This window comes from Arachis ipaensis, chromosome B4 (genome assembly GCF_059453495.1).
Source record: "Arachis ipaensis isolate K30076 ecotype BB chromosome B4, ASM5945349v1, whole genome shotgun sequence".
Classification (NCBI taxonomy): Eukaryota; Viridiplantae; Streptophyta; class Magnoliopsida; order Fabales; family Fabaceae; genus Arachis; species Arachis ipaensis.
The window spans coordinates 135,553,900-135,563,623 of record NC_142439.1 but is presented as its reverse complement, the minus strand read 5'-3'; positions in this window follow the sequence as shown (position 1 = coordinate 135,563,623).

Sequence of the window (9,724 nt, the reverse complement as noted above, 5' to 3'; positions counted from 1 at the left end):
TGTTATTTTATAATGATTAAATAATTATGTATCTATTTTATATATTATTTCTTAATTTAAGAAGTTATGATTTATATAATTGGCACATTGATTTTAATTGAAAAAAATTAAAATCATAAACTTTAATCTTATCTTATACATGATATATGATAAATTATTGAATTTAATATTTGTAAATATAATAACATTATGTTGCTACAATTTACTTTTTCATTGCTCAAATAAAATTATTCAATTTCAGTAATTTATTTTTTATTTTTAAAGGTATAAATTGTAATTATTAATTATGATAAATGATATGTCTAGTAAAAAAATAATTAAAACTTATTTTACTTCTATTTTTTTGAAATTAAAGTATTATTGAATTTTTAAAAAATCAAATAATTTAATTTTTTAGTAAAAATTTTTCTTTTAAATGCATCTAAATATGTTTAAAATTTAATAAAAATACTTTATTATTTTAAAAAGTGTTTTTTCACAAAAAAAAAAATCTAATCCAAATAAATATTTTTTTGAGTAATACTACACATCTAAATCTTTTTATGAATCAAGTCTAACTAAATTAAACAATAAAACTTGGAATAATATTAGTTATAACTGATTTTTATTATGTTAAACTAACTTGGTTATACTTGATTAACAAAAATATTTAGATGCATAGCATTATTTTTTTTTTTAGGTTATTCAATGTATTTAATGTTAATATTATTTCTCTTTAATAAGTAGTATAGATGAACTAAAAAGACAATTTTACTTGTCTTACATATAATGACTTTTTTAGGTCTTTTTTGTATAATAGTATCTAAATACAGCATAAACATATCACTTTAAAAATATTTTTATAATATATGATTGAAATTTGTCTTTTACTATATTATTTTAAATAAGAAAAATAAAGAGAAATAAAAGGAAAAAAACTGATGATAAATGTTAAATATATCTATATAATTAAAAATATTTTTTTCTTTTATTTTTTTCTTATTCTTTTTAAATTTTCTATTTCTTTACATTTGTTTATCTACTTATTTATAATATATTAAAAGTGAAACTAAATATTATTATCTTTAAAAATTAACACATAATATAAGTAAAAAATATTGCACATACATTTTAATAGTGAAGTTGACATATTTTTTTTTATTCAATATTTTCTTCGTCCATCTTTAATTTACTAATATTAAGATTTTTTTGTTTCGTTTACTTTTCTTAATTATCGTATGGTATGGAAAAAAAATATTAATAATAATACTTATTAAAATTTAAATTAAAAAATGATTATTCTAAATAGATTCTAAAAACTTAACAAAAAAGTTCATATATGTGCTCGTTTTTTTTTTTGGTGACTATATATGTGCTCGTTTATTTCTTTAATAAGAATTATCATTATTTTTTAAAAATGTTAAACTAAATTTTATCATAAAAAAAATAGAAAAAAAACTTAAATAGAAGAATATTAATTTAGCACAATTATGATTCTAAAATTTTTTATTTAATCAATTATAAATAATATAAGTAGTTATCCTTAACTTGAAAGTGTAAGCAATTAGTTAATATAATTTAACAAAAATAGATTTAATATTAATTTTAATTTTTTTTATTAAATGGTTTCTTATATACAAAGAAATTAATTCATTATAGTTTTACAAAATTCACGAATCTTTAATTCTAGTTTTTTTTTTTATTTGACTGCAGATATCTTTCGCCTAAAGATAGATGTTAATTACTGACTTAATATTTTAATTTTTTAATAAATATTTTTCACCAATATTATTAATGATACACAAAATTTATTATTATTTTTTCTATCAACCTCTTATTAATTACTTATCTATTGTTAATTTCTAAATTATTTCTTGACAAGTCCTACCTATAAAATTATCTATACCATTATCTTATATCATAGTTTAATTAACAAGAATGATGAGATTAGTTTTTTTTCTAAGGCTTATTATTAATTAATTAATTAAAAAATATTTTAATAATTTTTTTAATTAATGAATATCAGATAAAATTAATTTATTATGAAATTCTAATTAGCACAATAAATTTAATACTTATACTTTGAAATAAGTATTGTTGATATATATATATATATATATAATTATTAATTTATCCTCATTTATATATATATTCATTTCTTGAATTTAGTAACTTTAATTTTTGCCTTCAATTCGAATTCTTACTTTTTCTTTCAAACTCATTCTCAGCCTCGATCCTCTCTCTTTCTAACTCACTTTCTCTGCCTTTCAAGTCTATCACTACATCGCTCAGTATCGTTCCAAAAAATTATGTTATGTTATTATGTTAGAATATATTTTTATATTTTCTCCTTTTGAAATGTTATTTTTCATAACGAATATGTTATAAATTATGTTGAATTATATTGAACTGATTATTTTATGATTATTATATTATGTCTTTTGTGTTAAATTTTTTCAAAAGTTTACCGAGGAGATTTGCATTTCCTAAGGGTAATTAAATAAGAACTTGCAATGACGGAGAAGGAACTAGGGCATTTTTTTTAAATAGGAGTGAGGGATGGGAAGGGGACTTCTCACGCTCCTCTGAGTACTCATTACCATATCTAACTAGCAACGGAGATTCAATCTGAGTCGATTTAAGAGGGGATGCGTGGATTTGATCCGCATTGAGCCTTTAAGGTAATGAATCTAAGTCGGATTTGGGACCCTAATAATAGATTTTAGTTGATCTTGCTTGCATTGAGGTCTTACTAGACCCAAATATATCTTTGATTAATATTTTGAGTCATTGTTATAACAAATATTATACTACTTAATATTATAACACTTATTTAATATATATATATATATATATATATATTTGATTATTTGTTCAAAACAGAGGTAACTACCAATTTAATATCCAAAAGATTTAGGCATAGACAAAATAATCGTTGAATGATTTAAAAATTGTGATAAAAATTACTAATAAATATTATATTATTAAAAGTGATAAAAAAAAATTTGTATTTGACAAATGACATATTCATTTAATCTAAATTATTTTTCCAACATTTAAATAAATATTTAGAAAATACACAAAAATATTTAGAGTAAAATTTAATTTTTAGATTTTTTTTTATTTTTCAAAAAAATTTAATCGTTCACAATTAAAATTTTTTTAAAAAATTCAGTTGACATTAAATTATAAATTTTTGAGAATAAAAATATCTTATTTTTTAATATTACTTGCAAAAAAATTACATCAAAATATGACATCTAAAGTCTTTTTTTAGAATATATATATTTAATGTATATTTAGTTTTTCGGGAGTTATTTGTTAACATCTTTTAGAGTTATTTTTTATTGGTGATGAAAAAATAACTATTAAATATTAATATTAAATTAAAAATGAATAGTAAAAATATTAATATTATAATGAGTATTAAATAAAAAATGGTTAAATCTATAATAATAATAATAAAATAAGAAATCAAAATAGTATTGTTTATTTATTGGTGTCTTCTTTTTAAGTTAACTTTAGTTATTTTTGGGACAATATCAATTAAAAAAACTTTTTTAAATACGAATATTATAAAGAATCAATTTTGTAATGATATTAAAGATGAATTTTTAAATCGTTATTTAACGACATATATAAAAAGAGAGACATTTGATTGTATTAACAATAAAAATATTATTTAATTTTTTTAAAATATAAAAACTAAAAAAAATGAAATTTTAATTTATATATTATTATTTAAATTATTATTTTAGTATTTTAATTTGTTGATTAGATAATTTAAAGACTAATTATATTTTATAATAACAAAGTATAATTATAAAAATTATTATTATATTATGTATATTTTTCTCCACTCACAAAATTTTCTGGATCCGTCACTGATATAATATATATATATTATCGATTATTAAGTTTATAATTAATTTTTAATTCAATTTTTGATAATTAAAATTTAAATAATTGAAATTATTAAATGCTAAATATTTTACATCTAACCAATTTATTTTTTTATTGAAATTAAAAAAATGAGTCATTAATCAATTCTAAATTTAAATTTAAATTTGAGTAAAAAAATAAAAAATATTTTAAATTTTATCTCACTAACCAGAATTAATTTCAAGACAAGAAATTATTTTACACATCATATATATATTGTGGGATAGTACGGTCATTTGCTATTTTTAATGATAAATATTGTCAAATAAAATGGTGTAAGAAATTAGAAGAAAATGTATTTATAAATTTAGAAAATATTAATTTATTATTCAAATAGAATAAATTATATATTGAATAGCCAATGAGTAATAGCTCAAATGGCATAGTCTCCCCATACTCAATTAAGAGGTTGCGGGTTCGAGTCTCCTATCTTTGGTAAAAAAAATTATATATTGAATAACAAAAGTTATTATTAGTTTCTTTTCACACTAACTAATACTCAACGATGGTGTTTCGGTACACCATGTTATCAAGAAATATTAATCGATATAATAACTTTTGTAATGACATAAGTTTATGAATTTGAAAATTTAAAAATTATTTTATAACATGTGAAGTTTTATCAAGTAACAATGTTGATCATATTGTTTTGACTTTAAAAATGAATACGATACCAACAAATAAAATTGTCCTAAGTAAATTTCAATCGACAAAAGTCCATAAGTATTGCTATTAATGAAAAATTAATCTATTTTAAAGACAAATACAATTTTTTTCTACGGATTTTCTATCTCGGCAAGTCGAGGATTAATCCACTACATATTGATGCTCTATTTATTAAGGGTGAGATTCGAACTCCAAATACTTGCTTAAGCAGACAAATGAGATAACCATTCAACCAATCCAAATTAATTAAAATAAATATTAATTATTTTTAATATTTTTAAATTATAAAATATTTATAATAATTATTATATATATTTTTCATTTAAATTTTAATAAAATTTTTTAATGTAATTTTATGTATTACCCATGCAGGACACAGGAATATACACTAGTAATAATAATAATATAATTTTTTATTTTCACATAAAAATTTTGAATTCGAGTATCACTCATAACTTTAACAACAACAACAACAACAACAATAATAATAATAATAATAATAATAATAATAATAGGATGTATCATGTAGGCTAATTTTTTTTGTCATGAAAGTAAAAGTAGTGATATACGGTACCTTAACATTATAATTTTTTGTATTTTTTAAAACTGTAGAAAGTACATAAATCAGATGGTCCGATTTTTGTACTTCAAATTTTTTAATTTTTTTTAAAACAAATCGGACGGTTCAATTTGTATACTTTTAGAAATCGGACAATCTAATTTCCGTACCTCTAATAAATCAGACGATCCAATTTCTACTTCTCTAATTAAACGATACCATATTTGCTAATAATATCCTACAATCTATATTTAAAAAAAACACTAATACCATTCCAATATTAAAAATAAAAAGTTCGTATCATGTATCTGTAGTAGGGGTGGCACCAAATAATGAATTTTTAGCGGGACTGACGAGCTGGCTTGTTGCCCCTAATCTCGGGCAAAGTTGTGTGAATAGAGAGAGGAAAGTCAGCGAAACTGTGGAAGGGGAAGCTACTGGGTAAGTGAGTAGGCTCCACAGGAGACTTAAAAGTCATCTCGTTATCATTGCAAATAAAGCGTGTGGAAATTAATAAATGGAGCCTACATGTCCAATATGTACTTGATTTATGAGGAAATTAAAACAACAATAAATTATTAAAATAATATTTGAAAATTTATATGGCTGACCAAATAAATTTTAAAAATATTATTAACAAATAAATTTTTAAAATATTTAAAAAAATAAAAAAATTAGATATTAAATATATATTTTAAAAAATAATTTTAAAAATTAAATTTTGACAAAAAATTTTGTAATTATAATTAGAAAAATAAAATCTTTTCATTCTTAAAATTTAGTAATTTTTTTGTCAAATGAATCTTTTAAAAGAATCTTTTATTGTGAATAACTATATTCTTTTAAAAAAAAATTTAAAGATAAAATTTTATTCTAAATTTTTCTGTATTTTTTAAATATTTATTCAAATATTATCATAAAAATTTAAATCTAATAGATAAATCATTTGTCAAATATAAAATTTTTTGTTATTTATAAAAAATATAATATTTATTAATTTTTTATCGTACTTTTAAATAATTTAAGATTGTTTTGTTGATAACATTGTTTAAAAATCTTTAAATCTTTTGAATACTGAATTTATAGTTAACCCTTGAAACAAAAGGTGAGTTGGCTCTTTGCATGAAAATATTGATGTTTCTCATATACGAAATTAAATGTTTTGTTGATAAATGTATGTGTCTATTGGAGTTATAAATTATGTATTGCCAATGACTATATTGTCTTATGATATTTAAATAGGTCAATTCTATGGTACTTAAAATTTGATGTTTAATTTATTTTTAATGATAAATTTTAAATGTTTAATAATTATTTATTTTTATATTTTTAAAATTAAATATTTATTTTTAATGTTTTTAATAAGTTAGACAAATTTCTTTAGACATTATAGCATTTACCCTTTAAATAACACAAGTTAAAAAAGAAAATGATTTTTCGAAGAAATTAGTACCAAAATGCTGGAAATTACTAGGAAACTTTAAAGTCTTTGCTCTCAAGTACTAAATAGTAATGGTCAGTAAAATACTCTATTTTGTTTGGTTGCTTTTATGTTTTTTAATAATTTTTAATGATTTTATAAGCCTAATGAAATGTGCATAAAAATTATAGTAAAGGAAGAACTGGCACATAGCTTGTTTTGTCTTTTGTGTAAGTATATGATCAATGTCTTCTGGTAACCACTACCTACTTCTTTTGTTAGGATCATTTGGAGATTCTTGAACCATAATCTTTCTACTCATGTCTTGAAGCAAATTATACATGGCAACATACTATTCTCATCTATTGTTATCAAAGATCTTTCCATCATTACACGCTTCAAATAATAACCCTGTTTTTTTTTAATGAATTTGTTACATAGTATCCTCTTTTTTCTTTTAAAAAAAAAAGCAACATCTAAGAAGATATTCTTTTTTATGAAATCTAAATTGTCATAAGTTATTTTCAATTTATCAAAAATTCTGGCATGTGGGATGCTCTTTACTTTTTCAATAGCACTATGCCGAATTTCAATAGGTCTTCTTTACATATACAAACTCAATACTTCAAGTGCCAATGGAAGACCACCAATATATTTGACCTCTTCATTGGATAAACTCAAATACCCTTCGACAGGATTTTTTTGTTTAAAAGCTTTTAAACAAAAGAGATTAAATTTAAAACCAATAGTCATTAAGTAATCGACCAGTTAGTTTTTCCTTTCTTGAATGTTTCTTCTTTATTAGAATCTTTTATTTTTAATATAGTTTTCCTTCCAAATTCAGCAAAGGCAAATGATGGTGCATTGGTGCCACTTACACTCATGCATAGGGAGGAACAAGAGATGCACAAATTCTGTAACTGTACTGCTATAATTATAAAAAATCTTTGAGGAATTAAACTAATGTGACATATTTTTCAGGGGACTAAATTGGATATATTATAACTTGTAAGGAACCAAACAGATGACAAACATTTTTGAGAAATCAAGTCGATAGTTTGGTTTATAATCTGCTTCTTGTAAAAAAAAAAAAATGCAATTGATCATCTCAATGGTTGAAGGTCCTTTTGGACATGTATCAATCAGTTGTCAAAGGTATGCATTTTTTTAATGTAAAGGCCAAGTTTATAATAACAAATTACATCTTCCATTCAAGAAAGTGTTTTTTAAATATTTTAGCATATACATTAAGAAATTATTAAAATTTTCACAACTAGAGGGGAATAAACTAATTAATATCACCTTAAAGCTCTAAAAACATCAGAAATTAATGGAAAAGTTTATTTATTTATTTATTTATTTGGTTGCTAAAAAGATACTTACTTTCTAAATAACATCAGTTTTAGCTTATAATATCATGTTCTTTCATAATCTTCATTATCCTAATTGGGATGATTAACCATTACTACATTTTCCCAATTGATCATAACACCAATTAGATATTTTCATGCCCTTTGAAGTCTTGTATCAACATGTTAGTGTTATGTGTGTCCATAAGAATGGTTGCAAGTGTAGGTGTTCTTTGTAACAAGAAACAAAATGCCAAAGAAGCAAAGAAGGTACAAAATATAGAGGGGTCATCTCCATCAGTAACAAATTTCAAAGTTTGCAGTCAAGAATATTTTGGAGCTAGCTCATCCAAGCACCAAGCAGAGGAAGCATGTGCAATAACTTGACCTCTCTCAAGGTTCATGTCATCTCTAAAACCCGTGATTCCCTTTTTTTGCAGCGAAGTGTAGATATGATCAGTGAATCCTTTGCGGGTGTCTTGTTCCCCAAAACTCAAGAACACATGATATGTCCATGATCGTGGTGGTAGGAATGGACTAGAAGAGGCTTTGCCTATAGCTGAAGCCATGTGTTTAAGTTAAGCTGTGTATCTAAGCAAAAGCAGCTTGAGTTGTGCCGTGAATAACTGAAATGTGCAGCTTGTAGCATTGTGGTTTGTTGGGTGCTTGTAGACTAAGGAACAAGAGATAAGATCATGGCATGCGTGTGTGAAACTGTGAATTTAGGAAGTTTGTGGAATCTGATTGGTTAATGAATGTACCATGGCCTACACTACTGGAAACAAATATCGGAGGAACCTTCAACCTCGGTACAAAGACCTTGCTTTATTGACCTGTTTCTGTCCACCAAGAGATTTTGTGGTATGGAAAAGTATAGATAACCAATAACATTCTTTGAACAATATGAATTAATAGGGTTAAAAGAGTAAATTAACCTTAAATTTAATTAGTAGCATTAAATTAGAGTGTAGTGTATTTTAATGTGATTGGTGGTTGTTTATGTTGTTCAAGAGGAATGTTAGGGGACCAGCAACTTTTGTGATTTGTAACTATCAAATAGCCATCAATGATGGTTTTATTGGTGTGAGATTTCATCCAATGACTCACTTTTCTTTGCTGATTACATACTGGTCAGAATTTAACAAAGTTGCTGGCCCCTAGACTTCTCCGTTGTTCAAAATGATCATTGTTTACCTAGCATTCCCCTTGTGATATATATATACACGTTAGAAAGAATAAAATACTGTAAACATGGTTATATTTTACTAACCTTTTTTTTATTTATTTTTTGATGAATATTAGATGACAAGTAAAATTTATTTTTTTAATCAATATTTAGCCATTAATATTTAAAAATATAGATTAAAAATATGTTGTTGAATTACTAGACTAAAAAAATTAGATTGATAACTAAAAATAATAACAAAAAATAACAAATTCTGCCGATAAATTTAAAGAAGTTTATTTTTGCAAAGAAATGATGGCAATAATTATCAAATCAAGTCGACCCCTTTATTTATGATTTTATTTATTTACTTCGTATCACAATAGAGACAAAACAGAGAAGAGAAGAAAAATCTCTTTAGATCACTAAAAGAAACGGTCTTCCAATTCAAAAAGGACCGAGCTAAGTCGCATCTTAACTCCAGCACTAGCACTCATAAACAGGAAATAGTCCAGCAAAAAGTAGTGAACTAAAAATGAATTGAGCGGTGAAATGCTAAAAGTAAAAAGGGGTGCATAAGAAATAAACTTCACCATGAATGCTGACGTACCAGGAGCATAACCAATATACTATATATAAATGGG